The sequence below is a fragment of the Cornus florida genome, unplaced genomic scaffold (assembly GCF_030987335.1).
Source record: "Cornus florida cultivar Cherokee Brave unplaced genomic scaffold, ASM3098733v1 CherokeeBrave_3.0.0_Hap2_Chr01, whole genome shotgun sequence".
In the NCBI taxonomy this organism is placed as follows: domain Eukaryota; kingdom Viridiplantae; phylum Streptophyta; class Magnoliopsida; order Cornales; family Cornaceae; genus Cornus; species Cornus florida.
Window position 1 is genome coordinate 79222446 of NW_026775571.1, and position 19911 is coordinate 79242356.

Genomic DNA, 19911 nt, shown 5'->3' on the forward strand with positions numbered 1-19911 from the left:
TGGAAAGACAGCAAAAAATTAGTCAAGTTCAAAAAAAAATTCACTTGAATCGGAGTCCGGACGAAGGAGAAAAGCCCAAAAGAACACAAACGATAAAGTTTTGCCCGGAAATGACCATGCACGCAAACGTAACTTACCTATTTAGACTTGCTACAATGGTCCACGACTTAAAAATACCACCGATACAAAATGAAAAATTAATCAATTTCAAAAAAAAAAAAATCACTTGATTTGGAGTCCGGATGAGGGAGAAAGGTCAAAAACAACATCGACGTCGCGGCGGCTCAACTCTAGTGGAGTCGGCTTTACTCTAATAGAGGTGGCTCTACTTCTAGTAGAGGCGACTCTACTTTCGATGGACGTGAAAAGACCAAAATGCCCTTGAAAAATCAAAAAATTCTAAAAAAAGGAAAATAGTAAAAATTGGAAACATTACACAATCCTCCTCTCGTGCAGCCATGGAGTTGCCATGGGCCGGGTCTCACTAACAGTTTGGAAATGATGATGGAAAAAGGTTTTGATCGATGATGATGATGGTTGTTTTGGGGATCAATCGTAGTGATTGATTTGGTTGTTGTTGGTATGGCTATAGTTGCCATTTTCTTGAGTTCTTCAACTAAGAAACAACAAGTTATGATATCATCTAGTTATTAACTTGAAATGAAATGCAAAATCAAACGGCAAGACGAAGAAAGATGAACACTTAAGGCTAAAAGGGTAAAATGATAATTCCAACTGAAATGGGTACTCCCGTGTACACCATTGGATAGACAACGAAAAATTAACCAATCCTAAAATTTCAAATGACGCATTTTCGATTGATCGAATAACTTTGATCAATTGAACCCTTAACTTCGATCGATCCAAAATGGATTTTGATCAATTGAACTTAACTTTGATCGATCGAAATGGATCTATTATTTTAATAGAAGAACCACTTCAACGCCATAGACGAGAGAATACGGAGTTGTTTTAGTAGGTGTACGATGTGTAATGCAGTATGCCCACAATGCTTCTTCCATTCGCTCATGCCAATATTTCTTTGTGTGGTTGACTACTTTCTTCAATATGAATCCTGGAGGTGGTATGCAACTAAATGGCCCGTCCGGACTCCAAATTGAGTAAATTTTTTTTTGAACTTGACTAATTTGTCATTGTCTTTCCAACAGTGTGCTCAATAGCACTTGAATCCACTTTTTACAAAATGACCATTTTGCCCCTAGGTTCTTTTTGTCCGTTTTTGTCTGGTTAATTCCGTTAACGAACGAGACCTCAGCCTGCTAACTAGCTATGTGGAGGTATCCTCCACGGCCAGCTTCTTAGAGGGACTATGGCCTTCCAAGCCACGGAAGTTTGAGGCAATAACAGGTCTGTGATGCCCTTAGATGTTCTGAAGGGTTTATTGTTCCCCTCGTTGTCCCCTAAGTATCGTCGCATTCAGAAGTGTTTCGTTTTGGTGGCACATAATGATCACGCAAAGTAAGAGGAGGATTCGCAATTGGTGGCGCTACACGAGCACCTTGATTGCCTTGAATAATGAGAGGTTGTGGTGGAACAAAATTTGGTAAAGTATATAAATACTAATAATATATACATAATTTAAAATTATAAGGAAAGCCATATTTGCAGCCCGTTTTTTTACACTTACACTACAATCTTAAATGAAATGTCAATTATAACCTTAACTTCATAATTAAATAATGAGAAAATATGAATGACGGAAGAAACAGTGTCGAAAACCGAGTCCCGAGTAAAGAGTTATGCCCAAAACAGCAAATAAGTGGCAGCTGGCACTATGAGCCGAACGCCAAACACTTGCTAAAGAAAATTAGAGGGCCAAGTGGCAAGTTGCATTCTAGCCGAACGCTAGGCGCCTGGTCCGGAAATAGAAATGAAGAAAGGTTAAATGGGCTTAATCACCATCAGATGGCTCTGATACCATAAAGTGCATTCTGCCTGGCAAGCTGTTCTTCTACTACGTTGAGATTCCGAAATAGCACCCTCCCCTTCCAATCGATCGTCCTAATTCGTCCCAAATGGGCCCAGATGACCCCAAAAGACCTAAAGCCCATTCAATCCTTGTTAGAAGTTAGTTGTTTCTATAGAAGGATGCACAAGGCCACAGAAAAGTTCTTCTTCGAGCGCTCGAAGACCCTTCTTCAAGCGCTCATCCATGTTCTCGAGCCAACAAGTTTTTGTTCCAAGGCACAACAATTACTGAGGACTTGGGACAAGGTGCACGCGGGGGTGCTTGAGCGTGCGGGCGAGACGGATTTCGATTTGGAGGTCGCCCGAGTTAATTTTGCCTATTATGACTCCTCGCCCGCATGCTCGTGCACACCGGCGTGCACGTGGGCATCGTATGCTAAAAAATGAAGTGATGCTTGTCGTTCGTTGGGATGGCTAATAGCTTTTCAAGTTTCTATTTCATGTAAATGTTAACATGGAATATCATTTTATAGCCTTTTGTATAAAACTTGTATTATGTGCTTAAGCACAATTTTTGGTATTCATTCTATGTAAATAATTTGTGGCCAAGGGCCAAACTTCATCCAAGACCGCTTTTCGCACACGGTATGGCCATTATGAAACCAAAGGAGAATCGGTTGACCGAAATGGCATTTCGGTCAACCGAAATGGCTCGAGAATGTGCATATGAACCTGTTATGCATCAAAAATGAAGGTCAATATCTTTAACTAGTATTGTTTGATCGATATCCTTAATACACCTAACTTGATCTATATGTCTAGTTAACCTTTCTCTTTTTTTGCTAACTAGTAAATAGCCTTTTCACCCTCATTTACCCAACTGTGCGCTAACCTAGAACCCACAAAGGGTGTTGGCCGATTAAGACAGCAGGACGGTGGTCATGGAAGTCGAAATCCGCTAAGGAGTGTGTAACAACTCACCTGCCAAATCAACTAGCCCCGAAAATGTCCACTTAACGTCTATGTTCAAGGAGTTCTAGGGGGTCATCTTAAGCTAACTTAAATGATTCTTTAACAACACATATCAACATCAATGTACTTAATAACATCAATTCGCAAAAAAAAAAAAAAAATTACAAGTTATAATTAAGCATTGGTCGTCAACTTGGAATTGAATGCGAAATCAATTAGTGGAAGACTTGGACATCATGTCTCGGACTAAACCAAGCTTGTAGTCCAGTGAAAGTCCTTTAATGTGACCTGTTTTTTATCTATTGCAGTCCCGATTCTGGTATGGTCTTTGTGGTTCGGGGTTCTGCAACATCGACTTTTTCTTCGTCATTCGTGATTCTTTATACATTATTAATGAACGCTAATGGATGAATCTCATACACAATGTACACTCCGGTGCAAAATAACATACTAAAATGCAAAATTTTCATATATTCTCATTAAAGGGAAAATTTAACCGGGACGTGGCGGCTGACGGCAACGTTAGGGAGTCCGGAGACGTCGACGGGGGCCTCGGGAAGAGTTATCTTTTCTGTTTAACAGCCTGCCCACCTTGGAAAAGGCTCATAGAGGTGCTGAACAGCCAGCTCAGCCGGCTCCACCTGTTCAGCCATCTTATCTACAGCATGACAGACTCACGCCTCGATATGCACACATATCGAGCATGAATCAGCATTCGACACCGCAGGCCTTGTCAGAATGCATTTCCATGACTGCTTCATTGAGGTTCTTAATTTCTCTCTCTCTCTCTCTCTGGCATTTATTTATATTCTAAAATTCATCTTGTGTGATGAGTGAGCAGCTCGAGCAGTCCACCGACAACCGACGGGTTCGAGACTGGGACCCCCATGCCCAGCCCTCAGAGCCAATCCTTTTCCCGAAGTTACGGATCCATTTTGCCGACTTCCCTTGCCTACATTGTTCCATCGACCAGAGGCTGTTCACTCCTCTTGGGTCTCGGATCTTCATCACTTCTTCCCACCTCATCAATTTTCTCTCATTTTTGGTAAGATCCGAGTCCCTTTTGTGTTTTCAAGCTTAGATTTGATGTAGTCATGCTTTAAATGTTAGATCCATGCTCTTTTAATGTTGAAAACCTCCATTGATGACGGAAATTGATACTCTCACTACTCGATTCTGTGGGAAGCGTGGACGAAGATCAATTCGAGCCTGATCAGTACCATATTAGTTCAATCGAGTTTGTGAATATGTAGTGTGATTTCTGGAAGTTGAATCCAGATCAGTGAGATTGTAGTTTATTCATTTAGGCCTCTAAATTCAGCCTCTGTTCCGGATTTTTCTGAAAAACAAACCCACAGCAGCTTTATGGGCTGCTACTGCCAGCCATGTGTGAACCAGTGCGCGCGCAGCGTGCATTGGCGCACGCATGGGCGTGCGACGTTGCTTTTTGATCCTTCGATGTCGGCTCTTCCTATCATTGTGAAGCAGAATTCACCAAGTGTTGGATTGTTCACCCACCAATAGGGAACGTGAGCTGGGCTTAGACCGTCGTGAGACTTTGATGTCCCTGAATGAGTATTATAGGGTCTCCACCCAAATTTGTGATCCAAATGGACCAAAGACAGTCCATGGTGGACGTAGTGGCTGACGGCAACGTTAGGGAGACTACGGCATCTTCCAAAGCCTGGAGACGCTCTCCAAAGTCGGGTGTCTGTACTGGAGCCTTAGGTATCCTACCGATGGATCTCTATTTAAGGTTAATGGCCAACGGCTTAAGCCTTATGTTGATGGCATAGTCCCAATTCGCAAAGTAGAGAAAGTCTTATTGGCGGACCTAATTTACGAGGACTAATACGGACACGACGGGGCTCTCACCCTCTCTGGTGCCCCCTTCCAGGGGACTTGGGCCCGGTCCGTCGCTGAGGACGCTTCTCCAGACTACAATTCGGACGGTGGGGCCGCCCGATTTTCAAGCTGGGCTCTTCCCGGTTCGCTCGTCGTTACTAGGGGAATCCTTGTAAGTTTCTTTTCCTCCACTTATTGATATGCTTAAACTCAGCGGGTAGTCCCGCCTGACCTGGGGTAGCGGTCGAGGCACCGTTGTCCCGAATGGGTCCTGTCGGGTCCGGAAAAGTGGAATTTGAGCAGACGTGCTCAAATGGCAAAACACCGTGAACAAAAAAGAATCGAAATGAAAAAAATGTTCCAAACAACCCGACTTGCAGACAGCGCCTCGTGGTGCGACAGGGTCCAGACACGACGGGGCTCTCACCCTCTCTGGCGCCCCCTTCCAGGGGACTTGGGCCCGGTCTGTCGCTGAGGGCTTAAAATTTTTCTAAGTGTTGAATCATGAGATCGATCGAACTTGGAAGTTGGATCGATCAAAGATCTCTTGATCGATCTGAGAGCTGGTTTGAGGACAGTGTTGCAGATCCTTAGGGATAATCGGTTGTATGCCAAGTTGGACAAATGCGAATTTTGGCTACCGGAAGTGAAGTTTCTTGGACATGTTGTGTCAAAGTAGAAAGCCTGATGGGCTGGTTACAGTGACCTTATAATTCTATGGTTCATATGATATGCAGTGATAGTAACTTACTTCTAATGACACTAGTGATATGAAAATGATGAACTAGATATGGGTAATTATGGTTATGTTGTGCATACTTTATACTTATGGGATGAAATTGGGTCGCATATATATTTTATTGGCCCGGATTTTGATAATTATCATGATATTTACTCGATATTGGACTTTGAATAGCATTAAGCTTGTATGGTAAAAAATTGGACATAAAATGACATCAACTTACTTTACATATAATTTTATATTCTAAAATTAGAATGTTAATGTATAAAACAATATGAGAAATAATTTTTGAAGAAAAATTATTTCTCCAAAAGACTAATACACAATAAATTGATTTTTTTTTTAAAAAATAATAATAATAGAGCAAACTGCATTTAATCCGCCTAACTTTCACTGTTTTGCAGTAAACCCATTTTACTATTATGTTTGCCCAAAAAAAAAAAAAAAAAACCCCTCAACTAACCGAGAGGGTTGCTTTTTGATTTTTTTTTTTTCAAAAATACCCCCACCAAACAAGTCAAGGTGGTTTTATGTGATTTCACCATTTATGTGAACATATAAAAGATTCTTTTTTTTTTTGGTTCTTAAGTAATAATATTTGAACTTATATTCTTTGTTAGATGTATTACAATACTTTTAATTAAAAAAAAAAAAACATCAAAAAAAAGTAAATTAATAATTGTGAGTGCAACTACATGCTATTTCTTTGGCATATGTATAGTGTAGTTAAATTGTATAATATCCTTGTTTTTCTATTAAAAAAAAAAAAAAAAGCCTACTATTTTATGCCAATCAGTTACTTTTTGTAATTAAAATTCTTTTTTGTCAATCTAATTGTTTGATCAATTGTTCATTTATATATGTGTGTTAACACATTATATAAAATCAAAAACATAATATAAATAATATTATAATGGTATATATAATATATAATATGAGTAAGCATATAAGATTTTAACTTATATTTAGTTGTACTCACAACTATAAATTTTAATACTTTTTTTAACTTTTTATGCTTTTCTTTATGGAGCACATTAAAAGTATGGTGATTGAAGGTAATAGAAAATATAAATTGAAATATAATTATTCAAGAAAGGAAAAAAAAAAAAAATCTTTTAACTAAATTCACACAATTGAGAAAAATGCATCAAACCCCCTAGACTTGGTTAGCGAGTGCATTCTTGGCAAAAATTTGAAAAGCAACCCCCTCAGTTAGTTGAGGGGGGTTTTTTTGCCCACCCCCCCCCCCCCCCCCCCCCCCCCAAAAAAAAAGTAAAAGAGAAAAGAGAGTTTACTGTAAAACAGTGAAAGTCAAGGGAGATTAAATGCAATTTACCAAAAAAAATATCATGAAAAAGTGTTGATCATTATAAGAAATATATACAATATATTTAAAATTTTAAACCATATAAAAGTTAATTTAGTATTTGAGTTTGAATAGGTTTTTTGAGATGTTTCCAATTTTTCGCCATTTTTCATTTTTTCGGAAATTTTGTCACTGTAAGGGCATTTCCGTCTTTTGTCGTTTATCGTACCGGATACTGTGGAGCGTGCCGGTTGTGCCTGAGAGTTGTTTGGGGTATTTCATTGAGTTCAGGACTTTTTGAATTGTAAGGGTGGTCATTTTCGCATTTTTTCGTTTTTCGGGTCGGACGGTCCCGTGTGGGACCTATTACCGGAATTGTCGTGCACGGGGATTTTAATTAGATCCATTTGCATTATATTTATTTTATTTAATATGCTATATAAGGTGATAAAAATTATTTAATGTGTGTAAATGTATATGTGATGTAAAATGAAAACAAAAGAAAAAGGAAAAATAAAATAAAAAGGAGTGGGACCCACCATTAATGGAATTAAGGCCAAAGAGACCATGTTAGGTCTCACAATTCTCTCTTCTCCCACTGGTACCTCTCTCTTCCTCTCAAACTTTCTTTTTCTTTTTCTTTTTACTCCAAAACTTTGAATCTTGATTTCTCCTTCAATCCTTGGTATTTTTAAGTGCCGTTTGCGGTAAATTGAAGCTGATGGCGAGATCTACAAGTTGATTGGAGTAATTCCTAGTTTGGTGCACTTGGGAATTTCGAGATCTAGGGCATTAATTTGTGAATTTTGTGGCTTTACTTCAATTAAGAGGTAGGGGTCTCTAATCCATATATTCTTGGGCTTTTGTGAGTTAATTTAAAAAAAAATTGTATTTTAACATGCTTAAATTGTGAAATTTCATGGAAATTTATTTACTTGCTATGTGAAAAGGTGTGACTATATTTTATGTGATATATGATAATAAAATCATGTTTAATTGATGAATTTTCATACTCATGCTATTAAATTGTTATGTTTATGTGATGATAATACATGAATTAAAAAATAAATTAATTAATTAATTAATTACGAAATATGTTAATTGTTGATTAATTCAAGCCCTTTGTGCCTTTAGTGTTAGTTTGGTGATTAGAAAACTTGAAATATAATTTTAGAAGTTTTTATGTTGTAAAACATGTATATTATTGAATAATAACATGATGAGCATGAATTTCTCTATTTGTACAACATTGAGATATATGAGACATTCATGCATAACATTGGGTTTGAAAAGGGGAAAATTGTTTTGAAAGGAAAAAGGGATTTTGGGACAAAGTTTTGATTAAAGTGATTTTTATGAAAACCCGGTCGCTGCGGAGTTACCAAAGGGCCGTGGTGTTAATATAACCTAAAAGGAATTAAGGAAACACCCTAGCGTGGTTGAGCTATTTGAGACCCGAATAATGCCGTGGGGGTACCAAGGGTCAGGGACAGTAGCCAATCCTTCTCTCATGTCGCTGCGGAGTCACCAATGGACAGGTTATATTAACAGTTTGAAAAATAATGGATTTGGATTTTAGAAATGGGGAGTGACATACATGACATTGCATTCATGGACAGTATTGTTTGTTTTGAACTTGAAAAGTATTGTTATATTCTTTCCCGGCATAGTATGACCCCGTTTCCTATTTCTATCCATTGTTTGGATTCACAGGGTCACAAGAGGTGTGTCTTAGGCACCACCTATTGAACTTTATGCTCACCCTATAATTTTAACATTTTTCAGGACATAGGAAAGAAGTAGCGAATGACGTTCCACCACATGCCTAATTTGAATTAGAAGATCATTTTGCTATTTTTGTATCCAAGTCTCACTATTTTTGTAAAACTTAGTATATTGTATTTTATACGGAGACTTATGGACTCTTGTTATTGTAATTATATTCAGGGAGTAAAATTCTAGTATGTGAGTATGGTACTATGTATAAGACAAGTACTCTTTTATTCTGGATGAATGGGTTGATGGTGATGGGCTATTTTGAGGAGGTTATTGATGTTGTTGTTTTGAGAATGTTTTATATTATTTACATTGTGTGCTGGGACAGGTTAGATAAATTTTGAAGGTCCAAGAGAGGCCATTGTATTTTTTATGCATTTAAGCAGGTTAGCGTAGGACCTTTTTAGCAGAAGTCATGCCGAATATATATTTTTTTTAATTGGCATCAGTTTGAGGTCGTTACATTTTTTTTCCAAGCAAAGTTAAATCATAATGGTAAAAATAGTTTTTAAGTCCGTTAAAAATCAAGTTGAGTTTGAGTTGACCTGAACAAAATGCAATCCCAAAATGTGACAATTGGATAAGGGTAGCTTTTACTTTTAGGAGGCTACATTTTAAGCTGTATTGTCATTGTGACAACTGAACAAAATGCACCCCAATACTATCTGTGATTTTTGCATGACAGTTGTGGATACAGTTTTTCTGCATAGACACCACACGTCATTTGAATGAATATTAGCAACATATTATAGTAACTCAAGTGACTTTTCTTCACTCAAAATTTTATCTAAATAACTTGTGAGATATATTTTTATAATTGGCAAATTTCTGTAAGCAAAACAAATCCTAGTCGAGTTGTAATTTCAGGTACTATATCGACATCGACTGCGGAATTAGAAGTTTGTTCAGAAAAGGAAAGTACTGTTGATCATCGAAAAGGCAAGAATAACATATTCGGATATCGTTTCCCACTTAGGACACAATTACCTACATGGTATATGTTCAGAGTTATCAAAATACAGAAAATCCAAGTTTCAGTTGGATTCTGTCAAGTGGGAATCGGTACCATGATTTGGGAACTGGTTCCAATAGCTAAAATTCGAAGAACTCTTTTCTGTCATTTGGGACCAAATGTTGGAACCGGTTCTAGAAGTCCTGATTGCAAAAAGGTTTCCAGTTTTCTTGTTCTGTTTAATTCCTTTTTGATCCAACTTTCTTTCCAAGTCCTATACACTTAATTTCCTTTATTTTCATAAGGAATAGGACTTTGCAATCCTCTAGTGAGGTTACATTGGTTTATTTGTGGCTTTACATAATTATTCATATATCATAAAAAGTCTTAGCAAGTTTATTTCTCTCAGAAAATCAAAGTTGATTTTTCTGTTGTCTTCCTAGAACACACACATATTCACCTAGTGAGGTTAGAGTTGTGATGTTAAAATCCTGATCATGATCATACAGTTGCATCTACATCGATCAGACGAAAGCAGATCTACTTCTACATTGAATTCAGACGATTGAAGAACAAAAGTAAAAGCGATCACACTTTGAAAGGGTTGGAGCATTCGAGGAGTGTTGTCTAATCTACCTGTTACTCTTCTACAAATATCAAGCATAAGCCTGAAGTCAAGGTGTTGTTGGACGGGAAGTCGTAAAACCAGAGGATTGTCAGCAGTTGGTGTTTGGTAGAACGATAAAGTGTAAGCCAGAGTCAAAGTTTAGTATACTTTGTTTCAAGCACAGTAGATTGGTTTACTTTGGACTGCACAGTGCACGAAGTTTTTCCCATATAAACAGTTGACGTATTTTATCAACTGGGTTTCCTCCCTAAAATCCTAGTGTCTTCTCTAACTTTACTTTGCTTTATTTCATGTTGCATGATATTGATTTATTAATTGCTAAAATAGAGAAAGTTAGTAAAGATGCAAATCCGTTTTAAAATAATCAAAACTTTCTAAATACATTCCGCTGCGTACAACTCACAATTTGGTATCAAAGCCAATCTCTACACGTTGAGTTGATCCTTGCAGGAATGTTTTAATTTGTTTTTCAAAAATTGTTTTCAAAATCATGTCTTACGCGTTGAAAGAAGGCGGTTCTAATCAACGTGGTCCTTTATTTGAAGGAGATAATTACAATTTTTGGAAATCAAAGATGAAAGCCTATTTATAAAATTCTGATGGTAAAACTTGGGTAATAGTTGAATCTGGCTATACACCTCCTACAGTAGATACACCTGTAGATGGTAAAATAGTCAAAGAGTTAAAAGATACTTTTGTTTTTACTGCTTTTGAAACTGAGCATAATGATACTAATGGCAAAGCTTTATATTCAATTATTAATTCTGTTATTCAATATGAATATGCTAGAATTTCAAATTGTAAAACTGCTAAAGAAGCTTGGGATATTTTACAGGTTACTCATAAAGGAACTTCTAAAGTGAAGTTGTCCAAAATTCAGTTGCTTTCTCATAAATTTGGGAATATAGTGATGAAAGAAGATGAATCCTTTTCTGATTGTTATTCTAGTCTTCTTGAAATAATTTCTGAACTGCGTCACTTAGGTAAAAAAGTTAGTAATAAAAAAATCTGTGAGAAAATCTTAAGGTCTTTACCTAAAAGATTCCAGATTAGAGTAGAAACCATCACTGAACATTGGGATTTGTCTACCTGTAAAGTTGATGAGATGGTAGGTTCATTAAAAACTTTTGAGATGCAAAACTTTGAGTTAAATTAGAAGGAGAAAAATCTTGCTTTAAAATCTACACAGGTTGGGAATTCTGTGGATGATAACTCTGATGATGACATTACATTCTTGTCAAGGCAATTCAGTCAAATTCTGCAGAGACAACAGAGGAGAAGGAATAACAACATGGCTAATCCTTAAATTTTGACAAAACATCAAAGTTTAGGTTTAATGAAAGAGAGTAGAAGAATCCAAAGAAACTGAATTCGTATACTGGAATTGTGGTGGCAAAGGTCACGTATCCAATGTTTATCCTAGTCATTGGAAAGAATAAAATAATAGGAATAAAGAAAAAGTAATGAAAGTTTTAATGTCTGAAAATTTTGCTTTTAGTGATAATGATTCTCCTCAGGATGATATTAATGATTTTTTTTATGTCGCTTTTCTTGATAAAGGTCCTCATGTCATGTCTTTATTTGACTCTAATATTTCAGATAACGAAGACAATGAAGTTCATGATGAGCAGATGGAAGAGTTTGAAAAGGATAATGAAAGATTGAAAAAGATGGTCAAAGAAACCATGGAAGTAAAACGGTCAATCAATAAGCTAGTAAAGGAGCTTATCCAAGCAAAATGAGAGAATGAAGATCTAAATAAACAGATTGATGAAGACAAAAGGAAAGCTTTTGAAAGCGAGTCTGTCATCACTGAGCTTGAGAAGCAAATCATCATTCTTGAAGATAAGGTAATTATTGCTAGCTTATTGAAGGAATGTCTTGCTTTGAAAAATGATGATCTTGAAATTGAATTGAAATCTGAACAAGATAAACTAAAAAGATTCAATATGAGTCAAAACAGTTTGAATAAGATAATCAACATGGGTAAGGATGTGAATGATAAAACAGGGTTATGATTTGTTAAAGGTTCTACTTGTAATTAAGGTAAAACAACTTTTGTTAAGCCTGTTATTATGCCTAAACCAAGTTGGCCTGATACATCACATTTTGATATGTCTTATGTGCCTAAATTGTTACGTTGCACTTTTTGTGGAAAGAATGGACATAAGTATAACTTATGCCTTCATAAGAAAAAGAAAGACTTTTCTAAAAATCATTCTCAAAATTCATATGCTAAGAAAAAGGTGCGTTCTGCGAAGAAAAAGAATGTGACACCTAAGATTTCTAGAGCTAAAAATTTGCCTAAGAAAGAGGTAAAGAAAGAAAAAGAATTTCATGAAATGAGAGTGAAAACGGTTTGGATCAAAAAGTCTTATTTGATCAATTATGTGCCTGTTGAGTCCATGGAATAAGTTTCCAAAAGGACTTCACTTTCAAACTGAGTCCTATGAAATTCAGCGATCATGGCTTGAGTTTAAAAGAAAATTTTGTAGCCATTGGATCACTTGCTAGGGTTTGGTTTAGGTTTGAGTTTTTGATCATAGTCTTCATGATATATTTGAGAAAATTCTTCCATTGAATTTATAATCTATCTTTGAATGCAAATTTGCACGCATGATTTTTAATTAAAAATAGATTCTTAGTTTGTAATCTATACAATGAAAGTTGATTTGCATTGATTAAGAGATTTTTAGATTTGAAACTCTTAAGTTCATAACCTTTTGTGCACTAGTCCAAATCTGAAAATTTTGATTGAAAATCTTTGAATTGTTGACTAGGGTATATTGATCATAAAAGCTATAAAGGTCATTGTCTGAAAAACAATAGGAGCTTGAGAAAATATTGAATAAATTCAGCTTGAAAAAGGAAAAGAAAAATGTGAAAAGTGTTGAATTCTTTGTTTAGGAAAAGGCTACCTATTGAGATGTGTTCGAAAGCTCCCATTAAAATTTGAAGAGGAGCTAAATGAGTAAAAAGAAAGGTGGAGACAAGTTGAATTAGGGAATTAATGTCTGCTCTTTAGAGTAAAAGCCACCTTACTTAGAAAAATTGCTTAAAGACAATTTTATCTTGATATTTTTCGATTAATATGGTTTCGACAATGATTTATTGATAATTGATTGAAAATTGATGAGATGGATTGCACACATACACTTGAACTTGCTAGATTGATTTTTAAATGTTTCATTAAAATTTGCAAGTTAAATCTCGTGTTGTGATTATTTCCTGAGAATTGAAATTGATTAAATAGTCTATGGAGTCGAAATTTTTGTTCATAGATATCTCTGAAAATTTTTTGAAATTTTTTATCATGTGTGGACTTGAATAACTTTGATTGACTGCTCAATGATTTGTTCTTAATTTTGTTTAATTTTTTTTTTTTTAAAATAATAATGGAAAAACTAAAAAATTCAAAAAGATTTTTTGATTTGAGGTTGTAGATTTTTGTTTTTGTTTTATCATTGAATGATTCAAAAAGTCCGATATAAAATTTTTCTGAAACATTTTTCTAAAAAGCATTCTATCATGTTCCTACCGGTTCACTGATCCCCTACTAGTTCAAGGTGCCAAATAGCAAGGCCAAAGCTTACTGAATCTTTGCTACCGGTACCACAGATTTGGTACCGGTTCAACAAGGTCCTCGTTTTGCAATTGCTCGTTGCCCAGTGGGAACTGGTTCCCACTTTCGCTCCCAGTTCCTGGCAGCGAGATTGGGTATTAAAGTTTCACTTTTTACTCTTTATTGGGTTATGTTACACACACCTTTTCTCTCTCTATATACCCACGTTCTCTCTCTATACTGCTCACATATATTCACATCATCAAGTGCCTTATTCTCATAATATTGTTGCATACATTCAATCGTATGTGGTGATCTTTGTATTAACATCAAGAATTGAAGATTAAAGCTTAGAAGTTGAAGATAATTTTTGGAGTTTGGGGTTTATGACAAGAACTTAATGGATTGGTTAAGATTCTTGCTTTGTTGAAGATTGAGAGTTGGTTGGGTTGAGATTGAATCATTATTTGCTTGGTTTTGTTGCTTTGTTGGGGGTTTTGAAGAATCAAACCTTGTTTATTGAAGAATAAATATTAAAGCGCACGCCAAGTGTTCGATAAAATTTCTGAATGAGCTTCGAAGGCTCAAACCAAAAATTTCTGAACACAAGATACCTCCAAAATTGTCTCAGAAAGCCAAAAGAAAGGGTATTGCATCACCTCCACCTCCCAAGAAAACTCGAATGAGAATTTCTATCCAAGAACCGTAAGAGGGATGAGCCGCTTTTGCTTTGCTCACCTACAACTGAGATACCACCTGGGTATTCTTCAGTATCTGACATCAGGAAGGTAGAGTTCACTCAAGAACACTTCTACAATGAGCTTACATGAAAAGAATACACTAAAGTGTATAAAGATGGTCCAATAAAGTCTGAACGGAATGTGAACTTGAAGAAACTTAAAGGCAGTCCGAGGAAAAAGCTTGTTGACTATATTGAAAAGCACAATTGGCTTTTCTTTACTAAGATGAAGATACCTATAGTCTAGATATGGTTAATTATTTCTATTCAAATATCCAGAAAGTTCATGATTCTGGATACTTTGAAGTCTTATTATTTGGCAAGGACTGCGTGGTTGATGTTGGTGTGATCAGAAAAATTCTTGGTATACTCAAGAGTTTTACAAGCACAGGCTATCATTTTCCACTTGATCATTCTGGACTAAAGTGAGAAGATATTTGCAATGCCAGACTCGTCGAGGTTCCCCGACTACATTCCAAATCGTTATCTTACAGATGAGACGGTGTTTCTGAATTTGTTTGCCATCTCCAATCTCGGTTATTTTGGGAAGAAAGATGTTATCTCCTCAGATTATGCAGAAGTATTATATTTATTATCCATTGATACATTGAAACATCTTGATTCTTTTATCTATGGTTGATGGTAGCACACTACAAGAATAATACTAAGAAGAAGTCATCTCCATTCCCTATGATCATCATAAGATTGTATCGGCATTTTGAGATTCCACTTCCACCTCGTGCTCATCATATCGAGATTATGTCTGAGATGGATGTTAGAGCTTTTAATAAGTCTAAACCCGTAAGAGCTTCATCTAGAAAAGCTAGCAGGGGTGCAGCTGCTTCTTCGTCATCACTTCTTAAGGTTACTCAGCTCTTTCCAACTAAACGAACTTTCACCACATTTGATGTTAATCTTCTATATTCACTGATTCTTCAGAATCAGAAGGCCATGATGGATGTCGTTCTTGAACTTCAAGAAGATGTTAGATTACTTAAAGAGCAAAGGACTTGTAGTACTTCTGAGGACGTCTATAGACCAGCCCCTCCAGATCCATCACTTGTTTCTGAAGATGACAGATATGAGGAGGATAAGAAGGATGAGGATGCAGAGGATGATAATAGTGGAAGTGATACTGATGATGGTGATGAGGACATTTTGACGTCTAAAGTTCCATTTGCTGGAGATGATCCCGATGCTTGATTCTATGTTCATATCATACCTGCATCATTTTTTTTTTGCTCAGTTTATATATTGTCATGACTTGATATTTTTGGATATTATCTTTAGACTGTTGACATGTAATAAATTGATTACTGTTTTCTTTATTTCATAAACTCTACTCTTAATGACCTGTTTCAATTGCTTTGTCAATTTTGTTCTAAAAAGGGGGAGACATTAAGAGGGAGAGTAATTTGACATTTTTGGATATATTATTCAGGGGGAGTTTTTAATTTGTTTATTATGCTTTCACTGGTACTTTTGCTTGATCCATGTTCAGGAAATCAGCTGAAATTTTGTCCAAGAGAAGAAGAGAGAACATGGATAAAAAAATTCCATGTTTAGAGAGAATATAGATAAAAAATTACGTATTTCCTTACATAGTTGTAATTTACTTTTCTGCTTTGAGTAGATTATAAATTGTTTTTAGGGTTTTGTCACGAAATTGCCAAAGGGGGAGATTATGAGATATATTTTTATAATTGGAAATTTCTGTAAACAAAACAAGCCTTAGTCGAGTTATAATTTCAGTTACCATATCGACATCGACTGCAGAATTGGAAGTTTGTTTAGAAAAGGAAAGTATTGTTGATCATCGAATAGGCACGAACAACATATTCGGACATCGTTTCCCACTTAGGACACAATTACCTACATGGTATATATTCAGAGTTACCAAAATACAAAAAATCCAAGTTTCAATTGGATTCTGTCAAGTGGGAACCGGTACCAAGATTTGGGAACTGGTTCCAGAAGCTAAAATTCAAAGAACTCTTTTCTGTCCTTTGGGAACCGGTACCAAATGTGGGAACCGGTTCCAGAAGTCCTGATTACAAAAGGTTTCCAGTTTCCTTGTTCTGTTTAATTCCTTTTTGATCCAACTTTCCTTCCAAGTCCTATGCACGAAATTTCTGTTATTTTCAGAAGGAATAGGACTTTGCAAACCTCTATACAAACCATGTCATATACATTGGTTTATTCACGGCTTTACATAATTATTCATATATCATAAAAAGCCTTCGGAAGTTTATTTCTCTCATAAAATCAAAGTTGATTTTTATGTTGTCTTCCTAGAACACACACGTATTCACCTAGTGAGGTTAGAGTTGTGATGTTAAAATCCTAATCGTGATCATACAGTTGCATCTACATCGATCAGACGAAAGCAGATCAACTTCTACATCGAATTCAGACGATTGAAGAATAAAAGTAAAAGCGATCACACCTTAAAAGGGTTAGAGCATTTGAGGAGTGTTGTCTAATCTACTTGCTACTCTTCTACAAATATCAGGTATAAGCCTAAGCTCAAGTTACTGTTGGACGGGGAATCGCAAAGCCAGAGGATGGTTAGCAGTTGGTGTTTGGTAGAACGATAGGGTGTGAGCCAGAGTTAAAGTTTAGTATACTTTGTTTCAAGCATAGTGGATTGGTTTACTTTGGACTGCACAGTCCACGAGATTTTTCCCATACAAATAGTTGACGTATTTTATCAACGGAGGTTTCCTCGCCAAAATCCTGGTGTCATCTTTAACTCTACTTTGCATTATTATATGTTGTATGTTATTAATTTATTAATTGCTAAAATAGAGAAAGTTGGTGAAGATACAGATCTGTTTTAAAATAATCAAAACTTTCTAAATACATTCTGCTGCGTACAACTCACATAATAGTACTAAAATGACATTATGTATGTATTTTTTATTTTTTTATGTTTGTAGACGTTCAAAATTTGTGATGGTCTAATCACCGTCGAATCGGTTAAGATGTTAAATATTTTTTGATTAATTTAATTCCACAAATACTGGTGTTCCATCAATGGACACTTGTCAAAATCATAAAGGTCCACGCCTATAAAGAAAATGGCAGTTTAATTTAAATTTGAATTTGAATTAATTTCCATATAAAAGGAAACAAATCCATTATTTATTGAAAAATTGCACAATCATTGAGATGTTTCCAAATTAAATGATTCACTTTTTGACCTATAAATACAAGGCCACCCTACACATTTCAGGGATATACACAGAGAGACAAACAGAACATCGAAGCTCTGACTCAACAAAAACTCCGAAATTACTTCAACAAAAAGTCCAAAATTTCTGAAGAAGAACAATAACAAGCATGCCACACCTACATGGTTCTTCATCAAAGGCCTTCACTCACCGTTCGAGATCAAGACCCGCCGACCCTCATTCGAAGATCCATTTGAACCTTCTTTAACTTTGAAGAATTCAAATAAAGTTCAATCACCGGTTAAAGATCAAGCTTCCAAAGCCCTTGTACCAATTTCCAAATGAGATTTAATTAGAGGAAAATTATATATTGTAGTAGAATCACCAATAGAGAATCGTACTCATTTTTCTTGATATTTAACAAAATTGTTATTTGTTGCATTTATTTACACTCCTGGATTTTTGGACCCAAATTTTTGTGTGCACAAATTTTTGGCAAACCTGATGGAACATCTCTGCCTCTCATCTTTATTTCCTTAATCACTCATTGACGTTTTCTCTTACTCACATCAATGGCCTCAAAGAAGATTCAAATCGCTCATGGCTCGAAGAATGCTGACAAGAATGTCAGGGTTGCAACGACCAACAAGGCTCTCACCTTAAAGGCCACGAAGAACATTGTCGCTCCATCAAGTGATTGCAGCACCTCCACAGGACCAATAACCCGCAGCAAAGCGATGATGGCCACTTCTTTGGGACAAAAGTAAAGCACGATATATGTCAACTCCACTAAGCTTGCAAATGCAAAGGCTCAACCATACGTTCATCACCCTTGAATCATTGAGAGCTATGAAAATTAACACCATAAGCCCTGAAGAGGACCTTGCTGGTATGGAAGGCTTCTATCCAAGAAGTACGTCGCCGTATATATCTTGGTACATTCCGAATTCTAACTCAAGCACGGGCTCACACTTTGCCTCATCCCCTGTATCTCCAAGAGGTTCGGCTTTACCAAGGTATGTTGATTCTCAGACTCCTTCATGGTCAACCCATATGTAATTCATGATGACTGACACATCGTTGGTAGAGGAATAACTTGCAACTATGGCACTTGTTATTGAGAAGTTCACTAAGATTGTGGAAGAAAAAGACATGTAGATTGCTTCATTAATGAATAAGCTTGAAGAATAAAAGTATGCCGAGATAAGTCAAGAACCCACTCACCCTCCTAGTTTCACGCCACAAGCAACCATGGTAAATAAGGCTCACCGTGCAGCTACATCTGAACAAGGGGCAAACTAAACCAACTTTGCTCCCTCTATTATTTCTTTGTCTGTCCAACAGCTTTAAGACATGATCAGTAACACACGATCAGGTCACAATATGGCAGGGTAACTCACAGTTCTCTCATGTATTCAAAACCTTACATAAAGCGAATCGACAACATGAGAATGCTAGTCGGAAACCAACCCCCTAAGTTACAACAATTTGATGTGAAGGGAAACCCTAAGCAACACATCACCCATTTTGTGAGACTTGTAACAATGCCAGAATAGATGGCGATCTTTTGGTGAAACAATTCATTTGTTCCCTTAAGGGAAATACCTTCGATTGATACATTGACTTAGAGGTTGAGTCAATAGATAGTTGGATTAGATGGAGTGTGAGTTCTCTTGTCATTTCAAGCGACTAAATTTTCAGTACCAACCCTTCAAGTTTAAAGTACCATCTAAATTGTTAGTACCAACCATAAGAAAACAAATATTGAAATTTTTGTATACTTTTTCAATGCAATTACTTACGTATCCAATGATGACTGATCAAGGGCAATGTAATAACTTCTCAATCAATTTGTATACCTTATGTCCTTAGTGTTTGTTTGTTATATAAGTTTGTTCTTACATAAAATATCATACATATATGATAAGTGGACATGTGGTTTGAGCCGAATAAGGAAAAATGTTACATTGTCCGGGTAAATCACTTGTTGACATGTAAGGATGTTTTATTCAACTTTTTATTTACGCATTAGTTAGTGATTGATCTAGATCGTAATAATTTTTTACCAAATAGAAACGCACGATTCATGTAACAAACTTTAAATAATTAAAAGGGTAAAGTGCAAAAACTCCCCTCAACTATCAGCCAAAATGCAATTAACCCCCCTGAACTACAAAAAGTGCAATTAACCCCCTGAATTATGCTAGTTTGTTGCAATTTACCTAGTCCGGCCACCTAAAAAAAAAATTTTGATTGTTAATTGGCGCGTGCATGCCACATTTTATCT